Source organism: Tamandua tetradactyla, chromosome 9 (genome assembly GCF_023851605.1).
Source record: "Tamandua tetradactyla isolate mTamTet1 chromosome 9, mTamTet1.pri, whole genome shotgun sequence".
NCBI classification, from domain to species: Eukaryota; Metazoa; Chordata; class Mammalia; order Pilosa; family Myrmecophagidae; genus Tamandua; species Tamandua tetradactyla.
In genome coordinates this window covers 65,743,972-65,771,505 of record NC_135335.1, presented here as the reverse complement: position 1 = coordinate 65,771,505, position 27,534 = coordinate 65,743,972, and the positions used below count along the sequence as shown (strand labels likewise).

At 39.1% G+C, this 27,534-nt stretch overlaps 1 protein-coding gene and 1 pseudogene across 3 annotated transcripts in view; one reads left to right on the top strand and one right to left on the bottom strand.

Annotated features, from left to right (window-relative positions):
- RETREG1 (reticulophagy regulator 1) overlaps positions 1 to 27,534 on the top strand; it is a 156,625-nt gene that overhangs the window by 13,848 nt on the left and 115,243 nt on the right. The window lies entirely within an intron of this gene.
- On the bottom strand, positions 4,922 to 5,148 carry LOC143646140 (zinc finger protein 706 pseudogene; annotated as a pseudogene).

Here is a 27,534-nt window from a genome sequence, read left to right as displayed (position 1 = left end):
CCAGAAGAGTGTGAACTGCTAGAATAGGCTGGGCTTAATTGGACTAAAAGGCAGAGAGAATTCATACCCTTACCTTGTTAGCACAGCGCTGGAGTCAACGATTCCAACCGTCACAGACCAGGATGCATCCAGTTTAGAGATTGTCACTGCTGTTTGCATTTTGGGTTTGGTTTGTAGCTTATTGCTACCTGTGCGCCAAGTTCCACCCATCAGCTTCCAGCAAGTCACCTAGGCATTTTTGCTCATGCTTTCCCAGTCTGTGTGGCAGTGAAAGAAATGTGGGCTAGCCAATTTCAGCCAAAGAATCACAGAATGAATCTATTAAGCTCCCCCATGACCCGTGTTCCTTGGTTCTTTGAAGGTAATAATCCATTTTTAGAATTTCAGATGACCTTATGAAACATAAGTACTTCTGTGCTCAAGCTACGCTAGCTCTGACCCAGCAAATACATTCAGCCTGCTTTCTTTTGTTTCAAAAGAAACCTTTCGAAAGAAGGCCTCTAGACCATGAAATAAAAGATGGGGAACCTCTGCTCCAATGTAACCATCTCATTTTATGAATGAAGGAAACCAAATCCCAAGGTCCTATAGTGAGCTGGTGACAGCAACATAACTAGCACAGGACACTCTTGACTCCTTTTTAAACTACATATTAGTAAGTGTTGAAACAATAAGTACAATGAAATTTAGGAAAGCAAAAATAATTACTGTCTTAAGTCCAAGGTCACAGACTGCTTTATGGGTCTATGTGGAAACTTGACCTTGTGGATCCAACCTCCTCTTTGGGGTTGTCTGATCTCCCCATGATTTTCCAGGACCCACAGAAACTCCAAACTGTGGGTCTCAGGCATTTGCTCCAGCTTCACTATCATGACTTGCCCCCTGCCCTCACAAATGAGCCCAGTGTTCTAGTTTGCTAGCTACTGGAATGCAACGCACCAGAGATGGATTGGTTTTTAATACAAGGGGATTTATTTTGTTAGTTCTTCAGAGGAAAGGCAGCTAACTTTCATCTGAGGTTCTTTTTTACGTGGGAAGGCACAGGATGATCACTGCTGACCTTCTCTCCAGGCCTCTGGGTTCTGACAACTTTCCCCGGGGTGTTTTCTTTCTGCATCTCCAAAGGCCTGGGCTGAGCTGCGAGCACTGAGATGAGGTATACTGAGCTGCTTGGGCTGTGCTACATTGACCTCTCTGATTTAAGCACCAGCTGATTAAATCAAACATCATTCATTTCAGCTGGCACACCTCCTAGCTGACTGCAGATGTAATGAGCAACAGATGAGGTTCACGTGTCATTGGCTCATGTCCACAGGAGCAGAACTAGGCACCTTCACCTGGCCGAGTTGACAACTAAATCTACCACACCCGAGTTTGTCAAAAGTCGCTCCTCCCAAGGAGGAGTCTGAGGGCTTTCTTGTACCCTCAGTAGTAAGGGCTTGCATTGGGCTGCATCTACTTGAAACAGATTAACAGCTAGTTACATTGCTAGCTTCTTTCAAATGGTAAGCATAACTCCATCCCAGAAAACCTTTCATAGGGGTTGTTCTTCTAAGTTGAAATGTATTTACCATGTAAAGGATCTCTTTCTACACGCTACTGAACTACAGATTGGTGCCTGTGTTTGTTAAAATAACAAAGCGCCATTGAAATGCACACACTTTAATAGTTATGGTAGTTGTCATAACACAACTTAAGGCCTGTTTTGGTAATAAAATCTCCCCAAAATGGCTGTTGGCCTCTCATTAAGCTCCTCTGTAGCGGTTGCACATTCCTGTGTTCACAAACAAGAAACATACACGTACTTGGTGCTTAATCAACCTTATTTAGTGAAATGTAAACAAAAGGAAATAAAAATAAGAGCCAAAGGAATCAAGGAAAAGGGCCGTGCACGAGACTGCAACTGCCAGGAACTGCCACATCGCCTGTACCTGGGAAGGGAATTTCACCATGAGTCAGAAGATGACCACATGGCTCATTTACTCATGGGTTACACCAAATTCAGATCTATCTCTGTATGTGGAAGAAATGGCTCATAAGCTAAGGCAGGGACATCACCTAAAATTCCTGCAATTGAGTTCCTGTCACCTGAATGGGTGTGACTTGGGGTCTTTACCATATCAGGGAATCCTTACTTCATCCATTCCTTCCTCTTTTGGGGAATGAATGTATATCTTCTTGATAAAACTTCTGAGTAAATTAAATAGCAGCTTGCATCAGTATATCATCTATTTCATCAAAAGTTTTTAGTGAGAAACGTTAACTGATTTATTATGGTAATTAATGAAAGTGGTATATTTCAACTGTTAGCTTTTTTCTTATAAAAGATCTTTAAAATATTTAAAGATATTTAGCGATAGAAATTCACTTTTGACTCAAAAGCTTAACAACTGTTTGAATAGATTTTTAAATTTGATTCAGTGGAAATGAAAAATATGATTTAAAAATAGCTTTTTTGTCCTTTAAATTTGTTAGTATTAGTGAATACTAGCTTCACTTATCGAAATGGAAATTGGGCTTCTGGAAAAACTTTCATTTTGAGTAATATCACGAAATATTCCCAAAAAGATCAGAGCTGCATGGCGAGAAGGATAAGTGATAGAGTTCCTGGAAGTGAGGCATCCACAAGCCAAGGACTGCTAAGGATTGCCAGCAAACCTGAGAAGCTGGGAGAGACAAGAGAGGGTTCTCTCCTGTAGGTTTCAGAAGGAGCATGGCCCTGCCGATACCTTGATTTTGGACTTTTGTCCTCTAGAACTGAGACCCAATAATTTGTGTTGTTTTAAGCAAAAAAAAAAATTCAGCACTTTTGTACATGACTAAGATGTTTGGTCTGCATAAGTGCCAGCTTTTAGCTTTGTTTTAGCTTTGGAGTTGCCTATGGAATCTCTAGCCTGGTGGGGATTTGCCCAGTGTAGACAGGTGTGTATCTTAAGGCTTCTGAGTACAGGAACTACCTGCCTGCTGTGGTATTCAGCAGCATGGCTGGGAGCAAATGAACCATCCATAGGCCCAGATCCCCAGAATGCAAATAATGAGCTCTGGCTCTTAGAAGAAACCCACATGCACACTCTGCAGTTTAGTGGCTTTCGGAGTAAACATGGCTGCACAGATTTGAAGAAGGCACTGGGGCAATAAGTTGGCCAGGACACCATCCCCCTTGACCTGATCACCCACCCCACTGCAAAGGGGTTTTAGCTTGGGAATAAGTTAGGAGCTGGACTTCCCTTCTCATTGATTGTCAGAAGCCAGCGCATCCCTTAAAGAAATGAAAGTTAGCTTAAACCAAGGTCCGAGGGCCTTTTGTGCTATCATTGCCTCCTCACAGATCTTCAAATCTGGAATAAAATTTTTTTCTATATTGGCAAACTGTTACTGTTATGGTGTGCTTCAGGGGATTCATGATTAGTGATTGCATGCATTACATTCACAATTAGTTTATTACAACAATTTGCCATTCATCCAACAAATATTGATTGAGTATGTACAATGGGCCAGGCAGTGACCTAAGTGCTGGGGTGACATTTGGTGAACAGGGAAAGTAGTCCCTTCCCTCATTGAACTTGTAGTTTGGTGTGGGAAGGACAAGCGATAGGTCAGGAAGGGACAATCAAATATACAATTAGGAATCAAATATGAAATGAAAGCACATGACTTGGCGAGAGTAATGGGGTGACCTAATTTCAACTGCAGACTAACACTCGGTTTTGCTTTCAGTGCTTTTTTGCTACTGAGGGTGACTGGTGGCCACGTGGTAGTTTCTTGACCCAAGATGTGGCTTTGCCAAGCTTTTGAGATGAAGATGCCTTTTGCCAAAGAACCCGTGTTCTTATTTATCAAAATGGGTATAGTAGATTTGAAGCTTTGGATGTAGTTGACTGCATGATTGGGTCTATTCTTAGAAGACAACTTATAGACTGAGGCAGTTTCTGGGTCATTTGTTATCACAATTGACCTTCCAGTCACTTCTTCTCTGATTGAAATGTCAGCTTTATTACTGAAATATAGGTCCTGGTCTATTCCAGGTTCATGGTGCTGCCTAGGTTTGCGGTTGAACTGGGACATTTTCTTCTACTGTTCAAGTTCATTTCCCACTGTTAGAAATCCAGAAGCTGTGTCGTTCATTTGGAGAGCTTAATGTGATTTCTCTTTATAAGTGTTCTTTTATTCTTGTTCCCTGCATTGTTTTTTTTTCACAGGCTTTGTCTTTCTTGTTTGGAGAGATAATATGGTCCTGGAAATCTCAGGTGGCATTATCAGGAGAGACATATGTTTTCCATCGGAGCTTGGTTAGGGCCCCCTGGTAAGGAAGGCTCTGTCTCCCTTGTTTAATTAGAGCATGTTGTTGAGCTTGTTTCTACCACTTGTGTACACAGTCTCTGGGGCGTTCCTGGGGAACAGACTGGGCAAACCTGTGGGGTAAAGATAGCACCTTCTAGCAAACCCAGGAGGGCTGCTCAACAGTGAATGTCTGGGGAGGCAGCTGGCTAATCACCATTTTGTTCTTCCTATTTTATACCTCCTTTTTGGCGAGCAATTGAAAAAAAAGGCATTAAAAACAGACATTCCCAGAGATTCACTTTTTGTTGTTATTATTGTTGTTGTAAAATCAAAGTGCTACTTTATTAATGAGTTATTTTATGCAATATTAACACCAATATAATTAAAAATTATAAAAATATTTTTTGTAACATGAATGGGCTGATTTTCGGATTTTCAAATCGGAGTTAACTGTACATTTAACACAGAATTAGTTGTCTTTGAATGAAGCCCAAAAGGGAGCAGCATAAAAATTAGTGTTTCTGTAGCCCCTTCATTTTTGCTGATCAACACATTGTTAGAAAAGCAGTTGCAGGTTTGCTGCCTAAGGTCTGAGACAGTAGAAGAGTCAAAGGTGTTATGAATTCACCTGTAAACAGCTTTATGCCTGAACATCAGCCATTTCTAGAGGAAGTGGAGTCAGGATGCTTGCTCTCAGAGTGCTGCTTTGAAGGTCTTAGGGTCTGGCATTTGAGTCCTACAGACAGTGCAGGTATATATTAAGGAAACTTGGGCAGCCTTTTGGTCATATCCTTGTTTCTTCTTTTGTCCAGCTTGCTTTTTGGCTTTTTCCTGCTGAGACTGAATCTTCTGCCGTCCACAAGCCATATCCAGGCCAGGACAGTCTTACATCAGAGAGACCTTCTGCCCTGGGGAGTCAACAGGGGCAGCCATGGTGGCTCAGCAGGCAGTAATGCTTGCCTGCCATGCCAGAGGACCCGGGTTCGATTCCTGGTGCCTGCCCATGTAAAAAAAAAAATGAGTCAGTGGGAGTGGTGTTTGATTGGGGTTTAGCAAACCATAGCTGTCAGCACTGTCTGACTGAAGCTTGCATAAGACTGACCTCTAGAACAGCCTCTCCACTCCATTTGATCTCTCTTAGCCATGAATGCTTTATATTATTACACTTCTTTCCCCACTTTTGGTCAGGAAAGCATTGTTGATCTCATGATGCTAGGGCCAGATTCATCTCTGAGAGTCATGCCCCACATTTTCAGGGAGACATTCACCCTTGAATTTCATGTTCCACTAGTGGGGAGGGTAATGATTTTCCTCACAGAGTTGGGTTTAGAGGGAGAAGCACCACATCTGAGTAACAAAAGAGGTTTCCTGGAAGCAAATCTTAGGCCTCGTTATAGGTGGTCGTAGCTTCTTCACTACAGATTTAAGTGCCATAAGGGCAATCCTCAAAATCAAGGGCTTGACTTATTTTTCTTGGGAGTCCCCAATGTTGAGTGTGTACCCAGGGTTTCCCAGATGGGGAATTTCATAGTTCCATATTTTATTCTTCTTCAGATTCTCAAGGGACTGTATCAATACTTTAAAATTATCAGCCCACCCTAGTCTGAGATATATCCAGGTATTACGGCAAGCTGTACAGAATTACAAGGCCTTGTTTCTGTTCTGGACTCCAGGAGTTTGGGTTAAGTGAGCTATCCAGAGAGGTTGGTTTAGATGAAGTGTTACAGAAAATGTAGATTCTAGACATAATAAACCTCTCTGCCTTTAGTCATATAGTAGGTGAAGGTCTAGAGTATATACACTATCATCTTTTACCCTTTTCTGATTTACCTTAGTCCCAGCCAGGTTGGCTTTGTTTTTTTCTCTAATTGAGGCCTGATCTTTTTTTTTTCAGTTACTTTAACTGCTATTGTATGTAGCTATGCTAACTTTCAGGGCTGCAACACTCTATTTCTGGGTCTTAGGTATCACAGAGCTACTCAAAGTTCCAGGGAAATACCAGCTGATACACATATAGGTCATTCTCAGAATCTAGAAATATATTTACAACTTCAGGCTAAGTGTGGCTTCTCTGAGGGCTTACAATCTAGGTCCCGATTTCCTTATAAGTATTTTCTGGAAGCTGCCTTAGCGTATTTGTTCTTTTGTCTCTGGCTTCCTTTGAACAACACATCACCCCCAAGGTTTATTCAGTTCACTGCATGCCTCTCGATGTCCTTCCTTTTTGTAGCTGTGCCATATTCTATGACATAAATGTATCACAGTTTGCCATTCTGCTTCTCAGTCATTGTACCCTATGGCTCCTTCCATCCATTGGGCATCATGGATAATGTCCAAAATAAACAAACCATATCTTACAGTATTCTCACTCGGTTCCACAATCAGCAGCATTCCCAATTTTAGACAATTTTGATTGTTCCGTAGAGACAGAACTGACATGCAGCCTCACCAGATGTCAAATAAGAACTACCCCTTATCACTTGTCCTTCCCCCCACCATTAGTTGCCCCTGATCGTGTGTGACACTGTTGATGTCTTCCTGTTACTGTTGGCCATAGCATGCATGGCCAGCATTGGCCATGGTATAGCATTCCCCCTGCCGCCTCTACTATTGACTCTGTCCAATATCAAACCTTTGAAATAATTCATGTGAGAACTTATTTATAATTGTAGATTTAATCAGTGGAATACATGGCACTATACATCCCCTTTCAATCATATTCACCTTCAGTATGGCAATGGTACTTATAACCCCACTAATAAAAGTTACCCTCACTTCTGTGTGTTCCCTTGCATTTAAGTTCAACCTCATTGGGTAGCCTTTCCCCCATCTGTAATGTCTGTGTGCCTCTAGGTCTGCTATATTCTACAGTGTAACCACTGAGATTATCTTTACTAGAGTCATAATAGCAAAATCATACAGTATCTGCCCTTTTGTGTCTGGCTTATTTCACTCAGCATTATGTCTTCAAAGTTCATCTACACTGTCATATGTTTTAGGACATCATTTTGTCTTACTGCTGTGTAATATTCTGTCATATGTATAATCACATTTTGTTTATCTACTCATCTATTGGCGGGTACTTGGATTGTTTCCATCTTTTGCAATTGTGAATAGTGCTGCTACGAACATCAGTGTGCACATGTCTCTTTGCATCACTGCTTTAATTTCTTCTGGGTATATACCGAATATTGGTATTGCTGGGTCAATACATTAATCTTGTATCCTGCCACTTTGCTGGATTTGTTTATTAGCTCAAGTAGCTTTGTCATAGATTTCTAAGGGTATAGGATCATGTCATCTGCAAATAATGAAAGTTTTACTTCTTCCTTCACTATTTGGATGCCCTTTATTTCTTTCTCCTGTGTAATCATTCCAGCAAGGACTTCTATTACAATGTTGAATAATAGTGGTGACAATGGGCATCCTTGTTTCATTCCCAATCTTAGGGGGAATGCTTTTTCAGTCTCATGATTAAGTATGATACTGGCTATGGGTTTTCATATATGCCCTTTATGATACTGAGGACATTTCCTTCAATTCCTACCTTTAGAAGTGTTTTATCAGGAAAGAATGCTGAATTTTGTCTAATACTTTTTCAAGGGAGGTTGGACTGTAGTTTTCCTTTCTTGTAGCATCTTTATCTAGTTTTGGTATTGGAGTGATGCTAGCGTCATAAAATAAGTTAGGTAGTGGTCCTCTTTCCTTAGTTTTTTGGAAGAGTTTGAGTAGGATTGGTGTTAGTTTTTTTTTTTTTGAAATGTTTAATGAAATTCCCCTGTGAAGCCATCTGACACTGGGCTTTTCTTTGTGGTAAAATTTTTGATGACTGAGTCTCTTTACTTGTACTTGGTTTGTTGGGATCTTCTAGTTCTGCTCGAGTCAGTTTAGGTAGTTTATGTGTTTCCAGGAATTTGTCCATTTCATCTAAGTTGTCTAGTTTGTTGGCGTGTAGTTGATCATATTATTCTCTTACAATATTTAAAATTCCTTCAGGATCCATAGTAAAGACCCCTGTCTTCACTTCTGATTTTGTTTATTTGTATCCTCTCTATTTTTTTTTCTTTGTCAGTCTAACTAGGGGTCCATCGATTTTATTGATTTTCTCAAAAACCAATCTTTGGTTTTATTGATTCTATTGTTTTTGTTTTTGGTTTCCCAGTTCATTTATTTCTAATTTAATCTTTGTTATTTCTCTTCTTTTATTTGCTTTGAGGTTAGTTTACTGTTCATTTTCTCATTTCTCCAGGTGAGCAGTTAACGCCCTTGATTTTTGCTTGTTCTTGCTTTTTAAGGCATTTAGAGCAATAAATTTCCCTCTCAGCACTGCATTTGCTGCATCCCATAAGTTCTGAATTTCTCTAGCAATTTCTTCTTTGACCCACTGATTATTTAAGAGTGTGTTGTTTTATCTCTATATATTTGTGAAAGCTCTGTTTCTTTGGTGAGTGTTAATTTCCAGCTTCATTCTGTTGTCAGAGAAAGTGCTTTAGATAATTTCAATCTTATTACATTTATAAAGACTCAGTTTGTGTCCCAGCTATATGCTATATCCTGGAGTATGTATGATATCTTCCATGTATGATAGAGAAGAATGCATATCCTGATGTTTTGGGTGTAAAGATCTATATATGTCTATTAGGTTTAATTCATTTATCAAATTGCTTAGGTTCTCTATTTTATTGTTGATCCTATGTCTTGTTGTTCTGTCTGTAGTGGAGAGTGTTGTATTGAAGTCTCCCACAGTTATTGTTGAAACATCTATGACTTCCTTCAGTTTTTTTAAAAAAATTTTTTATTAGTAAAACCAATCAACATACTATGACCATTCTCTTTTTTCATCACAGAGTTGTATATTCATCATCATGATCATTTCTTAGAACATTTGCATCAATTCAGAAAAAGAACTTCCTTCAGTTTTGAGATGTTTGCCTCATGTACTTTGGAGCTCCTTGATTGGGAGCATAAACATTTATGATTGTTATTTTCTCTTGATGAATCAAGACAGTTCATCAAGACTGAAAAAGACTGAACTCAATCTTATGTGTTTTCACTTGTATGTAGTAGATTGCTTTTCTCGTGCTGCTTTCAGGATTTTCTGCCCTTTATTAATATGTAGTGTCTTTCTTTGCCTCCTAATGACTTTTTTTACATTTAAAGTCTATTTTATCTACTATTAGTATAGTTACTCCTGCTTTCTTTTGATTACAGCTTGCATAGAACATCTTTCTCCATCCTTTCACTTTCAATCTGTTTGTGTCTTTGGGTCTAAGGTTCATCTCTTGTAAGCAGCGCATAGATGGATTGTATTTTTAATCTGTTCTACCAATCTGTATCCTCTAACTGGTAAGTTTAGTCCATTAGTATTCATATTTATTACTGTAAAAGCGGTTCTTGAATCTTCTATCTTTTCCTTTAGTTTTTATTTGTCAGATCTATATATTCTTTTCCCTCTTGCATGCTTTTTTTTTTGTCTGTTTGTGTTTGGCACAAGCAGTCCCCAGGAGTCGAACCTGGGTCTTGCACATGTCAGATGAGAATTCTACCACTGAGCTACCCTTACACTGCCCTCCCTCTCTCTCTTTTTATCCTTTAAATTACCCTTACTGATACTCTTCACTTCTGTGCCATCCTCCAGACCTCCCTCTCCTATATTTTATTTTTCAGCTGACAGTACTCCTTTTAGTATTTCTTGTAGGGCAGGTCATTTGTTGACTAGTTCTCTCACTCTTTGCTTGTCTTTGAAGATTTGAATCGCTGCCTTAATTTTGAAGGACAGTTTGGCTGTATAAAGAATTCTTGGCTGAGAGCCTTTCTTTGTTCAGGATCTTAAATATATCATACCATTGCCTTCTTGCCTCGATGATGCCTGTCTGAACTCAGGCTTATGTGTTTTTGCTTGTATGTGGTAGATTGCTTTTCTCATGCTGCTTTCACGATTTTCTGCTTCTTTTCAACATTTGACAGTCTGATTAGTATGTGTCTTGGAGTAAGCCTATTTGGATTTATTCTATTTGGGATTCATTGGGCCTATTTGATTTGCATGTTTATTTTTATAAGGATTAGGAAGTTTTCCCTGATTATAGCTTCAACTAATCTTCCCAGCCCTTTACTTTTCTCTTCCTTCTGGAACACTAGTGATTCTCCTATTTGTGTGCCTCTTGTTGTCCATCATTTCCCTAAGATCTGGTTTCATTTTTTCCATATTTCTTGCCATTTGTTCTTTTGTACACTCTAGTTCAATTGTTCTGTCTTCTAGCTTGCTTATTCTTCCTTCTGCTTCTTGGAATCTTCTACCATGTGTCTCTAGAATATTTCTGTTTTGGTCTACTGTATCTTTAATCTCTGTGATATCGGCTATTTTTCTGTTTAATCTTTTGAATTTTTCTTTATGCTTTTCTAGTGTCTTCCTGATATCCTTTATTTCTTTACAAGTATGCTTGAGTAGTTGTTCCATACTCTGTGTCCCCTCTGGTGTTTTGATTTGGTTGTTTGGCTGGGCTATTTCTGCCTGGATCTTCAGGTGCTTTGTGATTTTCTGTTGTGTTTGGGGCATTTGATTATATTATAATATGATTATTTTGCAAGTTGGTTTCCTTCACTCATCTAAAGTTTTGTATTTGCTTGGTTTTATGTTGAAGGTTCCCTTTTGCAATTGGTTTGCCAGTAATTCCTCGGCAAACCAAAGTCTGGATCTCATGTAGGGGGTACAGTTTTACTTGAGGGTCTGTTAAAAGCTAGGCAGGATTGTACATGTAGTTCAATGGCAGAATGATTGCCTGCCATTTAAGAGACCTAGGCTTGACTCCCGGCCCATGCACACACACAAAGTAAATAAATAAAAAGAATCAAAAAAAAAAAAAAAAAAAAAAACACACCTCAGAAATAGTAGGCCCCAAATTCAGAAGAAGACACCCCAAATATAATGAGAATGAACTCAGACTGGTGCCCACAGAAGGGAGAGAAAATTAAAAAATAAAAAAATATATATATTAAAAAAAATACTATTTTTAGGCAAATAGGGAGTTTGCCAGACTGCACTTACTGCTTCTCTTTAGCAGGTGCCCCCCCCCCCCCCCCCAGGCACCCACCCTCCCCTCAGGCCCGCCCCTCCACAACTGCCACCTGCTGGGAACATGGCGTGTGCCGGTAACCCATTCCAGGTGGGTCTTGATAAATTTACTGGAATCCTTTAAAAGAGGAAACGTTTTGGAGAAAGTGAGGAACAACAGGGAGAGAAAGCTGACGGAAACTTTAGAGCAGAGCTGACACAGATGACAATACTTGGAGAATGGAGATGCAGTTGTTTAGAGATGCTAGGAGCCCAGCAAATGTCACCATGGGATGTTAAGCAAGCCAGAATCTGAGAGCTTCTGAGAGCCAAGGGCAGCCAAGAGATGAAAGCCCATGCTGGGAAACAAATTGAAGAACCCCCACAGGAACAGTGGCTAAAGCAGTGGAGCCCAGGAGCAAGGGACCAGCAAGGGACCAGCATGCCTTCCCAGCTGACAGAGGTGGTCCAGATGCATTGGTCTTTCATGAATTAAGTTATCTTTTACTGTATGTCTTAGTTTGGACATTTTCATGTGCTTAGAACTGTAAACTTGTAACTTATTAAATTCCCTTTATAAAAGCTATTCTGTTTCTGGTATATTGCAGTCTGGCAGCTTACAAACTAAAGCAAAGTGTAAGCAAGGACACTTAGTGGCCCCTGATCTTAAGTAGTGTGTTTGCTCTCATCTGCAGTTTCTCATGCTTTGCTTAGATATTTCAGCCTCCTTTTCTTTGTATTCACTGAGTGTAGCAGCCTCAGAGAATGCTTGCCTTTCTGGCAGGGAGCCTAGGAGATGGGGCCGACAGGGCAAATATGCAGGTCCAGTTAACCTTGGCATAGACTAGAGCTCAGAGTAGGCAACAGAGTGGTCCAGACACTTGGCCCAGGGAATGTAAGAGCCTTGGGCCTGTACTGGAAGTGAATGTTGGGCTCTTGGACTGGGAGAAGGAGGGTCTGGGAAATGTGGTACCTTGTTGCTGAGTCCAGGCTCTTGGTGGGTAACAGATGTTCCGGGAGCTCCGTCTTTGCCTGGCCATAATGCTGGATAGTAATTTTTTTTTTTTTTTTTTTTTTTTTTAAGAGAGAGGGAGGAAGGGAAGGAAAGACAGAGAGAAGGAAGGAAGGATGGAAGGAAGGAAGGGAGGAAGAAAGGAAAACATCTTTAAACATTTTCTTGTTTTATTATATTTTGTTTGTTTGTTTGTTTTTTACATGGGCTGGGGCCGGGAATCGAACCGAGGTCCTCCGGCATGGCAGGCAAGCACTCTTGCCCGCTGAGCCACCGCGGCCCGCCTGGATAGTAATTTTTAGCATATGATCAAGAGTTATGTATGGAAAGAAAGTGGGTGGAGCTAGAGAAGCAATGCCTGGTAGGGCTTCATGTGTGGCTTCAGGTGATGAGGAAGGAGGGAGAGATGGATGGATGAAGTGGGCAGAGCCTCAGCAGGGCCAGATGCCATACGGAGGCACATGGGAAAGTCCAATACTTTGTATTCACTCATTGCATCCTTTGCTTTTCAGAGTAAAGGAGGTAGAGGTACTGTTGTCTACAGTTTTGGCAGCCCTGTAACTCTCAGTACTGGAGAGAGAGGTTGATTTCCTTTTTTGAAACTCTGGACACTTTGGAATGGGTTCTTGAACTGCATGTGGACATGAGCTGATGGGTGGTTCACTTTAAATATAAAGTGAACATATATTTAAAAGGCAGGAGATAACATGGGAAAATGCTCTTTCAACTCTGCTCTAGAACATTCTGGTGCTGTAGATGGGTTGATTGAAGCATGGGGTCCACAGGTGACATCTACAAGTTTCAGTGGACACGGAATCGAGAATGTCTACTTTATACCCTAACTCTTTCAGTTACAGGCTACATGATCTTAGAAAATTGCTTCAACTTAATTCTCATATACTTGTATATGGGTATATAATTTCCCTATCTCTAACTTCATCAGATAATTTGGGAGCATTAAATAAGATAGAGCTGTGAAAATATCCCACATATAGGATGCCCTCGTTACATATCAGCTTCTTTCTTTCTCAAGTATGCCTATAAAGGTTTATTAAATTCCTAGTATATATCTCTCCCCTCAGTTGTCCCCCCCACCCCCACCAGTTACTCATCTCAGAAGCCTCTCCAGCGCCTGTCACTATACCTCACAACCAGGGTGTACATTTATTTTATGAATGATGGGTCAGGCCCCAGAGCTCAGCTTGCCCTCTGGGGTCTGTTATGTGGAATGCCTGTAGGGTTAGGGTGTATGGGCTCTGAGGAGGTTTGATTTGGAAAGGCCCTGAGAAGTCATTCAAGTCCAGTGGTCCTTGATCCTGGCTATTAGCAGGTGGATTCCTGCATCTCACCCCTCAACATTGATTTCCCAGGTCCCGAACCGGATCCAGGAATCTGTGGGTTTAAAAATGCCCAATGTTATCCTAATGATGAACTGCTTATGGTAAGGACTTACCCAGTTCTTTTATTATGTCTGCTAAATACTAATATATAATGATATGAGGCCTCACTTACCAGTGTGGAATTGTAATATTAATAAATCATACCCTAGTATTAATTGCTTTAAATTAATTAACTCAGTGTTAGGGTTCTCTGTAGTTTATTTTTCATTTGTTCTCCCCCCCCATCATTTCACCCAAGCTAGTTTAATGTATTCATTTATTTTAGTAGATTTTCCAGGGGAGTCTGAAAGACCAGGAAGTTAGCATTGTAAACTCTTCTGAGCAGGAACACACATATTCTCGAGGAGGCAGGACTCACATTAAACTATGAGTATACTGGCTTGATTTAAATGACTTAAAATATAATTTGTAATTATTGCATAATGTAATTATTCATCTTTGATAAGTTATTTTAGACTTAATACATTTAAATTAAAAATTTTTAAAAATATAATTTTGAACTTACAGAAAATTTGCAAGAATATTAAAAAGGATTCTCAAATAAGTTTTGCCCTGATTCCTTAAACCAGCTGGGTCTTTTGACACATCAGTGACATCGCCTTCGTGTGTCTTTCTTTTCTCCTTGGAGCCTCTGTGCTTCCCTTTCCATCCTGCCATCCACCTTTTCTTCCCGTTTACACCTTCCTGCACATTACTTTGCAAGATTTTAATCAGAAACTCCTTTTTTCTCATAGCTCCTTCCTGTGCCTGAATTTGATAGTTGGTACTGATTACTGATCACTCAGCCAGAGCTGGGGCTGCCGCAGTCCCCTTCCCTGCAGTGACCAACTCAGGCAGAACACCTGTGGACATGCAGACATTCGATTTTTCAGAAGATGGCGCAAATGAGCCTGTCGCTTGCCCTGGGGTGCCTCTGACCTCATTGACCAGTGGCTTTTCCCCTAATTCCTTCAAGGTTGCAGGAGTAGGGGAGAAGAGGAGGCTCGGTTTCACCTTTGCTGGACCTCACATGGACATATTCCATTCCATTTGTGCCCTTGGCTTCTCGCAAGAATGCAAACTCCTGGCTCTCCCCTCCCCACAGGCTTTACCGACCTGGCCACATTCTCTGAATTTACTGGCTCATCACCATCTGTTTCTACTAAAACACCTGCTGCCCTCCTCCATTACAGCTGACCCTTTCTGGCTGCTGCTCCCCAGCATTTCCTGGCCTCTTAGTATCTTCCAAAATGTCTCATCTCCCTATAAAAAGAGGCCCATCCTTTTTATTTTCGTTTCTCTCCTCTCATGCTTCTAATTCACTTATTTTGATCTTCACACCAAAAGAAGTTCTCTAACAAAAAAGCCTTCAGTGCTTCGTTTAATCTCTAAGGTGTAACTAATTGAATCCTTCCTTTATCTTTCTCCATTTTATCACTGCCTCCTTCTTTCTGAATTAATCAGAGCTATGTTTTGTTGATTTTTAAGAAAAACATCCTTCCACACACACGTGTCAAATGGCTCTGAAATTGATTCGGTTTTCAATTTGGAGGGTCATAATTTATTTGGTAGCTTTTTTTCCCTCAATGGCACATAATTTAATTTCTAATAGTATCTTCTGTCTTATTTTGCAGGGTCTGTAAATAGGCTGGGAAAAATTGATACTAGCTTTAGTCAAGATTTAGTGTGTTGTGATAGTGATGCGGATGGCTGCCAATAGGTCAAACTCTTAACAAGAGAACAGAATGATATTTTTCAGAAAAATGTGCCGATCTGGATTTGGAATAATGCCTGATAAATCATCATGCCTTAAGAAGCCCTTTTTTCTCTTATGATTAGAGGGGCTATAACTGAAATTAAGGATTCTGTCTAGGCTAATATCTGTGATTATATATGTTTCAGTAAAGGAAAACTAAATCTCTGTTTTGGATCTGTAATTAAAACCAAATAATGCAGTTTAATTCCCAAATCAAAAACAGTGGAAGATTCCAGTGTTTCTGTACATGAGTTTCTTTTTTTAAAAAATTTATTGTGGATAATTTATACACAGTAAAACCATCTGTTTTAGGTGTACAATTCTGAGTTTTGACAAACACAACACAGGTACAGTAACCACCACTAGAATCCCAATAGTATTTTATGTAATTTTTTTTTAATTGGGCAAGTTGAGGGTTTACAGAACAGTTATGCAGAAAATGAGTGTAACACACAGTTTTCTCTTTTAACACTTTGCATTTCTATAGTAACTTTGTTAAAATTGATGAAATGGTATTATTATAATTACACAATTATAGTCCATGGTTTACATTAGAGATCACTGTGTTGTACAGCCTTATGATTAAAAAAATTTTTTAGCAATATTTATATAACCTAAAATTTCCCCTTTTAACAGCATTCAAATATGTAATTCAATGCTCTTAATTATATTTATAATGTTGTACAAACATCAACAGCATCCATTATTAAATTTTTCTGTCACTCCAAATAGAAATTCTGTGCCAACTAAGCATTAGTACTTTATTCCCTACCCACCCTGGCCTCTGGTAACCTGTATTCTAGTTTCTGACTCTTATGAATTTGCTTCTTCTAATTATTTCATATAAGTGAGATTATAAAATATTTTTCCTTCCTGTCTTATTTCACTCCACGTGATGTTTTCAAGGTTCATCCATGTCATTGCATGTGTCAGAACTTCATTCTTTTTGCAGGTGGAATAGTATTCCATTGTATGTACATACCATATTTATTTGTCCATTCATCTGTTGATGGACATTTGAGTTGCTTCCACCTTTTGGCAGTTGTGAATTGTTTGAATCCCTGCTTTCAACTCTTTTGGGTATAATCTACAAGTGTGCTTGCCCTGTTGTATGATAATTCTATGCTTAAATTTCTGAGGAATTGCTAAACTGTTTTCCACAGCAGCTGCACCATTTTACACTCCCACCAAAATGAACGCATGTTCCTATTCCTCTACAGCCTCTCCAACACTTGTTTTTAAAATAGTAGCCATTTTAGTGGTGTGAAATATTGTTTCATTGTGATTTTGATTTGTATTTCCCTAATGGTGAATATTATTGAGAATGTTTTCATGTGATTATTGACCGTTCATTTATCTTCTTTGGATAAATGTCTATTAAAAGCTTTTGCCAAGTTTTAAATTGGGCTATTTGTCTTTTTGTTTTTGAGTTGCAGGATTTTAAAAATATATTCTGGAAATTAAACCCTTATCAAATATGTATTTTCCAAACATTTTCTCCCTGTCAGTAGGTTGTATTTTGAATTTCACAATGAAGTCCTTTCTGCACAAAAGTTTTGAAATCCCATTTATATGTTTTTTCTTTAGTTGCTCATGTTTTTGGTATAAAGTCTAAGAAGCTGTTATTAGCTAACATGAGATCCTGAAGGTGCTTCCTTATGTTTTCTTCTAGGTGTTTTATATTTTTTGTTGTTATATTTAGGTCTTGGATTCATTTTTAGTTAATATTTGCACATGGTATTAGGTAGGGACCCACTTTTATTCTTTTGCAGATAGATATCCAGTTTTCCAAGCTGAAAAGAGTATACTTTCACCATTGAGTAGGCATGTACACTGTCAAAATCAATTGACTGTAGGTGTGATGTTTTTGTTCTGAATTGCCAATTTGATTCATTTCTTTATATGTTTTCTGTGTGCCAGTACCTCCTTTGACATGCTATGTATGATACATTGAAATCAGAAAGTGTGTCTTCCAACTACGTTCTTCTTTTCTAGGTGGTTTTGTCTATTTGTGGCACCTTACATTTCTGTATGAGTGTGATGATTGGCTTTTTTCATTTCTGCAGAGATGACTTCTGGAATTTTAATTGGTGTTATATTGACTCTGTAAATCACTTTGGATTGAATTGACATCTTAATGATATTTAGTCTTCCAATCCATGAACAAGGAATGTCCTTTCATTAATTTGGGTCTTCTTTGATTTGTTTTGCAATGCTTGGTAGTTTTCCATGTATAAGTCCTTTATATACTTGGTTAAATATATTCCTAGATATTTGATTCTTTTAATTGCTATTGTAATTGGAATTTTTTTCCTTGATTTTCTCTTCATGGTGTTCATTACTAGTGTACAGAAGTGATACTAATTTTTGCATATTAATCTTTTATCCCACCACTGTATGCTGCTACAAGAGCCTCACCTTAAAGTAAAGAGATACAAGTAGGTTGATGGTGAAAGGGTGAAAAAAATAGGCTGTGCAAAGATGAGGGTCTTGTTAACAGCATATGGTTAGGCCATACTTTTTTATTCATTCTTCCAGTCCCTGCCTTTTGACTGAAGTGTTTCCTCTTTGTACATTTAAAATAACCACTGGTAATTCAGAACTTTCTTCTGCCATTTTGCTATTTGGTCTTTGCAGTCTTATACCATTTTTGTCCTTAATTCTTCCATTAATACCTACTTTCATATTTATTTGTTTTATTGTAGTGTCCCATTTTGGGTTCCTTCTCCTTTCCTTCTGTATATATTTTTTCCATACATTTTCTTTGTGGTTACCTGTGGGGCTTAAATTTATTCTCTTCTTTTTATTTTGGGTGTGAGGTATGGGAATTGAACCCGGGTCTCCTGCATGAAAGGTGAGCATTCTAATCTGAACCACCCATGTACCTAAGGGGCTTAAATTTAACATCCTAAGTCTATAATTACCGTGTTTGATATCAACTGAACTTAAATAGCATATACAGAGTATGTTCCTATACTCTTCTGTCCTCCCACCTTTTAGTATTTGTTAAAAATTCTATCTTTATATATTGTGTCAAAAACCATAGATTGATGAGCACTTTTTTGCACTGCATTTTAAAACCTTTTAAGAAGTAAAAAGTGAAGTTTCATAGCAAACAATATATAATGCAATAGTACTGGAATTTGTAATTATCCACTTGATTACCTTTACTGAGCTCTTTATTTCCTTATGTTGCTTTAATCTACCGTGTTTCAATTTGCTAAAGCTTCTGGAATTCAATATACCAGAAATGAGTCGGCTTTTATAAAGGGAACTTATTAAGTTACAATTCTAAGGCTGTAAAAATGTCCAAATTAAAGCACCGACAAGAGGATACCCTCTCTTCGTAAAGGCCAATCATGTCAGGGGTTTCTCTGTCACATGGGGAGGTACAAGGTGACGTCTGCTGTCCTTCTCTACTGACTTCTGGTTTCAAATGACTCTCTCGGCTCCTGTGGGTCTTTCTGACTTCTGCATCTTCAAATGTCTCTCTCTCTCTCTACTCTGTGTGTCAGCTCTGAGCTCTTGCTCTCTGTGAGCTCATTTAAGGACACCAGTAAACTAATTAAGAGCCACCTTGAATGGGCAGGGCCACAGCTCCATGAAAATAATCCAATCAAAATGGTCCCACCCACAGTTGGGGTAGGTCACATCTCCATGGAAACAACCTAATCAAAAGATCCCACCCACAACAGATCTGTACCCACAAGACTGGTTAGAAGAACATGGCTTTTCTGGGGGTACATAATGGCATCAAACTAGCATGTACTGTCTGGTGTCCTTTCCTTTCAGTCTGAAGAGCTCCCTTTAATGTTGCTTGTAGGGCATGTCTAGTGATAATGAACTTCCTCAGCTATTGTTTATCTGGGATGCTTTAATATCTCCTCAGTTTTGGAGAACGGTCTCGCTGGATACACATTCTTGGTTGGCAGTTGTTTTCGTTCAGCATTTTCAATATTTTGTGCCATTGCCATCTTGCTTCCATGGTTTCTGATGAGAAATTGGCATCTAACCTTACTGAAACTCCCTTTTATGTAACACGTTGCTTTTCTTTTGATGCTTTCAGAGTTCTCAGCCTTTGGTATTTGATAGTTTGACTGCACACTACTATGTGTCTGGGCCTGGTTCACTTCTTTTTTTTTTTTTTTTGGAGGTTGCTTCTTGTTATTTATTTATTTATTTTAATTTATAAGACATACCCACATACAAACACAAACATTCTTACCATTCTTGTTATATAACCAGTAACTCACAATATCATCATATAGTTATATATTCATCATCATGATCATTTCTTAGAAAATTTGCATCAATTCAGAAAAAGAAATAAAAAGAAAACAGAAAAAAGTTCATACATACCATACCCCTTACCCTCCCTTTCATTGATCACCAGCAATTCAATCTACTCAATTTATTTTAACATTTGTTCCCCCTATTATTTATTTATTTTTAACCCATATGTTTTATCCATATGTCTGGAGGCTGCTCTCATGTAAGCTTCAGGTAGACCTTGCTACCTATCATAACCTGCCAACCCCCAACCAGGACCGTTCCAGCCAATCCTAAGGAACACCTAGGGTAATCTATAAGATTCCACAAGGGTTCCAAGCACTAGGATAACATACCAGAAACCTACAACCTCCAAATGGGTCCCTGGTCCAGATAAGTCCTGAAACCTACCCTAGCCTCTCCAGAATATCAGATAGTTCCGTCTCCCTACCCCTGGTTCACTTCTAGTATACCCTGTTTGGGGTGTGTTAGCTTCTTGAATTTGTATATTCATGTCTTTTGTTAAGTTTGAGAGGTTTTCTGCCATTATTTCTTTGAGTATTTCTTCTTCCTTTTACTTTCTTCTCCTCCTGGGATTCCCATAATGCGTGTATTGGTGTGGTTGATAGTGTCCCATAGGACATTTAAGGCTGTTCCTTTTTTTCCATTTTTTTTCTGTATCACTTTAATTGTCTTTTCTTCTGCCAGTTCTTATCTGCTGTTGAAACGATCTAGGGAATTTTTCATTTCAGGTATTGTTGTCTTTAACTTCGGCATTTCTGTTTAGTTCCTTTTTTTTTTAAACTTTTTTTAAATTGTGAAATATATAAATAAAAAAGCAATAAATTTCCAAGTACGTTTTAACAAGAAGTGATAGAACAGATTTTAAAGTTTGGTATGGGTTACAGTTCTATGATTTTTCGGTTTTTCTTCTAGCTGCTCCAAGACACTGGAGATCAAAAGAAACATCACTATATTCATTCAGCAGTCATACTTGTTTGTTAAATCCTATCTTCTTGTTATACTCTGCCTTTTCTTTTTTTTTTACTTTTTGTGATACAAAAACATATATACAAAACAATAAATTTCAAAGTACATCACAACAATTAGTTGTAGAACAGATTTCAGAGTTTGGTATGGGTTACAGTGCCACATTTTTAAGTTTTTACTTCTAGCTTCTCTAAGATACTGGAGACTAAAAGAAATATCAATATAATATTCAGCAGTCATACTCATTTGTTAAACCCTACCTTTTCTGTGTAACTCCACTATTACCTTTGATCTTTCTCCCATTCTTCATGGGTATTTGGGCTATGCCCATTCTAACTTTTTCGTGTTGGAAGGGGCTGTTGATAACATGTGATAGGGGAATGGATCTAGTTAATGTTCTGGAGAAGCTGGCCCCTCTGCATTTTAGAACTTAACTGCTCTAGGGACTCATCTAGAGGTTGTAGGTTTCTGAAAGTTACCCTAATGCATGGAACTTTTGTAGATTCTTATGTGATGCCCTAGGTGTTCTTTAGCATTGGCAAGAATGGTTTGTTTGGTTCCTTTTCAAAAGTTCATTCTCTTTATTGAGATTCATACTGTTCATTCATTATTTTCCTAATATCCTTTAGTTTATTTTCTGTGTTTTCTTTGATCTCCTTTGTCATTTTGAGGATTTTAAAAAAGTCTTTGTTATGTTGAAAGCCTGGTCTTCTTTATGGATGGTTTCTGGGTTTTTTTGTCTTGTTCCTTTGGATGGGCCATCATTTCTTGTTTCTTGGTTTGTCTTGTAATCTTTGGTTGCACAGTGTACGTTTTAATATTTTAAAGTGTTAGCTCTGGGATTTAGTCTCTGAACTCTCTGTTACTTAAGTTTGTATCTAGCTAAATATATGACGTAGATTTCCTTGAGTGCCAGGAGCTAACAAAAACAAACTGAACCAAAAACACCATTCACAGCATTTGCAAATTGGCCCTGCATTAGCTGGCGCTTTCCTTCATTCCCCCGTTTCCAGGAATTCCAATATGCTCTCTATTCCTTGTGAAATAGACTCCCCTCCCTTCTCAAGGAGACAAGAAAAAGCTGTTGCCTTGTCAGGGCTCAGAATCATCTGTGCATGGAAAGCTGAGATGTTGAACTGCCGGAGAGTCAGTCTGTGGCCTGGTCTGCCATTTTCCGTGTTGTTGAGCATCATTACAGAATGAGTGTCCCAGCTCCCCTGTGGCTTCTGAGCAGTGAAAGTAGACTAATTTTGGTATTAGCCAAAACCCATTAGTTGATAAAATTTTCTACTTAAAATCATGGTGCATTCCAAAATGGAAACTTTTTTACTTAAATGTATGGGGCATTCCAAAATAGACCTAATTTCTGAATGACCCAGGCCACTTCTTTATACCAACAACTTTGGGCTTCCTCTGGATCTCCTCCTCTTTCTACACTTTCCTTTCTTTCAGAGCTTATGGCTTGGGTCTTCTTTCTGAGCTGACCCACATGACATGGTGGAGTATTCTCATGAGCCATCCCAACAATACCAAGTAGGATAAAGTAAGTTGTGGCTTTAATTTTAATTTTAAATTAAAATTAAAAATAATTTTGCTGAATCGTAAAATGGAAGAGTTGCAAGTATAGAAGAAATAAAGAACTCTAAGAAAAAACCAAACAGACAAATTTAGCTAATATAAAAATGAGACAGAAATGATATACAAGAATGGCCAGAAAGTCACTCATTACCTATAGTAATTACAAGCTACAAATGAGTCGAATGGGTGGTGTGGTATATTTTTTAAGGCAGTCATCACATTGAGATGTAGAAATAGGCCACATCTTGCTAAAAAAAGGTGCATGTGGTGATTTACAGAACATTACCTTTCCAACAGCAGCTAAACTATATAGTGCTCCTTTATAAGACAAAAGAGGTATTTTTTTAAATTAACATATATAAATGTTTACCTTTCATATACATATGCATATTATAACTGTCATATATAATGTTTTCCTACCTTGGTTTCCACAATCTGGAATATCCTTTGTCAGATAAAAGCTATAACCTAGTTCAGCTAAAGAAGTACATGTAACTATTTTAGTTAACAGAAATGGTAGTTTAATTTAAAAAGCTATAGTAGTTTTTTCTTTTAGTTGTTTTTAAGAAGTCCATCAATTTATAGAAAGATGTTTCTGATAGCTGGAGATTTAGGGAACAGTGGATGTGGTGCATATATATATTTTTCTTTCTGGGATCCGTCAATGAGGTCACAGGTCCCTGGGCTAATCTGAATAAAGACATGGGTCACTGGCCTTTTTATTGAACTGAAGACAATCCTGAGGAGAGAAGAAAATGAAAGAGCCTTGACCATTCACTGTGATGAGGACCTGCCTCCGAGATACAGACAGGGTTGGCTTCTCCAGCAGGTGACCTGTGCAGCTGCAGGGCCCAGCTCGGAAAGACCCGCCCTTGGGAATTAATGTTCTGTGGTCTCGGTCTAGAAATCTTTAATAATTTCACTTTTGAACTTGCGTTTTGTAAGTAGAATTCCAGTGGGACAAAGGCGAGTATCCTGGGGTCTCGGAACCTCGGTTCACGTGCGATCTTGCACCCCACTCTGGAGGATGAGTCCTTGGCCACCCACTTCTGGCTACTTGGTGCCCAGTCCCTGCTGAGTCTCACCCTTATTAGCTCTGCTGGCTTGGCTCGGGCGTGTGCCCCGCAGCTGCAGAGCCATGGTGTGGAAGGCTGGAGATTTGACTGGGGGTGGGGGTGAGGTGCCGGTCTCTCGCCCACCCCTGAGCCAGGTACTGAGCAAGCCCTGGAGTACAGGTTGCAAATACTTGGGAATCTTTCTTTGTCTGCTTGGGGCATCATATCAGTAGAAAGGGGATACAGGATTTTCTTCCCCTGGCCAGGCCCTGCATTTTCATTTTGCACTGAACCTTGAAGAATATATATATATGGCCCTGTGGTGGTAGTGGTGGACTGGGAGTCACGGACCCTCCCCTTCATAGTCTGAACTTCATCACTCAGCTGCTCATGCTCTATTGGGAATACTGCATTTTAACCATGATCCTTCTTATAAAAAGTGTTCTACAACATTCAGGTGTCCTCTGTAGACCTGGGTGACCATCTTTTTTTGAAAATTCCTCCCTGGGTAAGGTGACTATTCCATATTTTGATGAATTTTGTGTATAAGCAGGTCAGCAAGCTCACCTTGGGGCTGGGGATCAGGCCGTGTCCCATGAGACTCTCTGGCAGTTTCTAAGTGTTTTGAGTTCTTCTCCTGAGAAGTGTTGCATACCTCAAGGTAAAATCTCAATGTCAATCAAGCAGATGAACACATACAGACATTTAGACCATACAAATGCCGTTGATTTCAGCAAGGTGCTTAAGAAAACCTCTTATATCTTTGTAGCTATGATGGGCTAACAGGGGATAAAAATATAGTGTCAGACTATCATTAATAAAGCTAGGTCACTCTGAGAGCAAGTCTTTAATGGGGAGTGACAGGACTCCAGTACTGAGCAATATCTCTGATTGACAATGTGAAAGAGGACCAATGACATGCAAATATCAAATTGCGGGTACCAGGAAGCTGGACAAGAAAACAGAAATGATTGCTGCTGCCATTCATGTCTGTAGGTTTGAATGATGGGTGGTGGCAAATGAAAAGAAATTTAATAGAACATGTTGAGGTCCAAGAAGTTGCATTGAAAAATAAAATCCCTAGGATTAAAAAAAAAGTTTATTGTGGTAAAATATAGACGACACAGAATTTGCCATTTTAGCCATTTTTCTAAGGGCCTTCAAATTGTTGTGCAACCATCACCAACATTTCCAGATGTTTTTATCACTACTTAGGGTTTTTTGTGGGGGGGAGGAGGGGTGGTACATGGTCTGGGAATCGAAGCCGGGTCTCCCACATGTAAGGTGAGCATTCTACCACTGAACCGCCTCCTTAGGGATTTTAACTGCCTGTAAATTCAGCATGAAACAGCCTACAGATAGAGCTGTAAAAAATGCTGTATTAATAGAGCTATGGAGTCTGGAACAAAAGGACTTAAGATCCCTCCTAGTCTCCCTACTCTGGGCAGATAAGATACCCAATGGGGACATTTGGTATGAAAAGAATCACCACTTGGAGTCTGGCCAGATGATGGGGAGATGCTTGAGGAAGAGCTGAAGGAACCAGGAACCAGTTGAAGAAGACAGTGCTTGGAAGGAGATGTGAACATAGGCCTCCCGTGCACTCAGCCTCGTTTTGCTTCTCCACTAGCTGCTCACCCAGCGTTGCTTGGGGAGAACTTTCGACTGCAAACCTGGATACACAGGTCTTTGTGGTGGCTCCCAGGAAGTCTGTCTCATGAAATTGTCCAGGTGAGAAGCAAAGCAGCTGCCATCGACATGCCACATGGGGCATCTCTATGTGGACCTTTTGATTCAGGATCCGTGTTGGAAACCGCTCCCTGTTTTCTGCAGCCCTGGCAACTCAATATATGCATCAGGCTCTCCAAATACCTCAGTTTTTGCAACTCGGGAGGTAAGTGCTGGTGTCTTTGAGGGGTGCTCTAGGACCCCCCTCAGTCAGTTTCACTACACCCCAAGCAGACACATCCTCAGGAATTGGTAAAGTCTTCCCAACAGTTTTCATATGGTAACAGGCTGTCGGAGAGGCAGACATTTTTATCTGAGAGGCATTTAGCAAAGTGGTCAGAGATTCTGATCCCATCCCACCATCTTGGGCCCCAGGGAAGTTTCTTAACTTCTCTTTGTTCATCTGTAAAATGGGGATAATGCTAGTACTTTCCTCAAGGGATTATTGAAAGGAATAAATGAGTGATGACATGTAAATCTCTTAGAAAAGTTCCTGCACTCACTAAATATCAGCTGTGTATCTACTGAGCATTCTGGAGGGCAAGGCTATAGTGCCACTGGGAGGAGGGAGGCAGAAATTTAGGGCAGATTTTCTCTTATGTTCTGTCCTCATTGCACTCTTGTGGTGCCCTTTGCTTATAGTGTTTCCCTTTCTGGAATGCACCAAGTCAAGTCTGACTTCTCTGGCAAGTCAAAGCTTAGTCACTTTCTTGCAAAAGACTTCTTCAACTCCCTTCTGCACTTATGGTTCTCTCTTCTCTGCTCCCACAGTATTTTGAAATGTATTTAGGTTATATGTAGTTGTTTAACTGTCTGCTTTCCTGGCTTCTCTGGGATCTACTGGGACTTAGTCCTCTGTATTTATTCTCAGCAGCTAGCTGGTATGACAATCAACAAGTGTTAGTTAATGGAATGCAAACAGAATCTCTTGTTCTCCAAGAATAGTAGGATACTGCAGGAAATTGGATGCTACCAGAAATGTTGAGTTTCCTGATATGTGTTTATGTAGAAGCTGATGATGCTAACAGAGGACATTCACTGGTCAGATGGAAGTTTAAATTAGATGACTTCTGGTGATTATTCAACAATCTTTCTTCAAGTGGGGCTATAGACCACCAACGTCCAATAGATAGGACAGTTTGATGGTCGTATAATACAGCTTTCACGTAAGAAACGATTGGTCAAAATGACTTTATTCAACTACTTTAAAAGAAAAAAGCTTTACTGAGATATAATTCACATACTCTGCAATTCACTCATTTAAAATGTACAGTTCACTGTTTTTTCATATAGTCACAGGGCTGCGTAGGCTTCACCAAAGTCAATTTCAGGACATTTTCATCACCTCAAAAAGAAATCCCATGCCCATTAGCCATCATTCCCTACCTTCCCCTCCCCTGACACTCCAGCCCTAAGCAATCCTCAATCTACTTTCTGTCCCTATAGATTTCCTCATTGTGGACCTTCGTATGAATGGAATCATATAGTACTGTATATGGAATTTTGTCCCTTGATTCTTTCCCTTAGCATAATATTGTCAAGATTCATCCATGTTATAGTATATATCAGTACTTTATTTCTTTATATGGTGAAGTAATATCCCATTGTATGGTTATCCCACACTTTTTAAGCCATTTATCCATTGTTGGACATTTGGATTCTTTCCACCTTTTGTTTACTATGAATATTGCTGTCATAAATGTCTACAAGATTTTGTGTGGACATATGTTTTCTTTTCTCTTGCATTTATACCTAGGAGTGGAATTGCTGGGTCATATGGTAACTCTATGTTTAATCATTTCGGGACTGTTCAACTCCTTTTTTTAAAATTAAATTTTGATTTAGTGGAGTTACAACTCTACTCAAGGAAGCCCTTATTTCCCTTTAAGCTTCTAATTTTAGCTGCCAAAACTTAGCATTTTATTTGTAAGTCTAGCAAATTTTAAAAACCATTTTAAGGGACTCTTTAGTGAGTGATTGTTTTTATTTACAGATTTAGTTATACTCCTTTAAGCATTTTAAACTGCATTTATAAATTTTATACTTCTTGTGTTCCTTTAAAGTATTTCATTATCAAAGATTACTGAGGTTGTGCCAAAGAGGCTCAGGAGGCAACATGAGTATGTTCACATCAACCAAGATGGGATGACTTGAGGATCAGTATGGATGACAGCTGCAGTGGAATGTAAATTATCAAATATATTCAAACTCTAGTTCACAATAACATTAAAAAAAATAAGAAGGAATAAAGAAAACTAACTTATTGGCCACCTTTAGAGGATACTAGGGAACTGCCTTGTTAACCGGAAAACTGATAAAGGGGAAGATTCAAGCATTGACACTGCCTTTTCTGTGGGATACATCTCTTGGGAAATCTCTCCTTGATGGAGGGACATTCTCTTTATAGATATAGTCCAGCTAATACATGACACAGA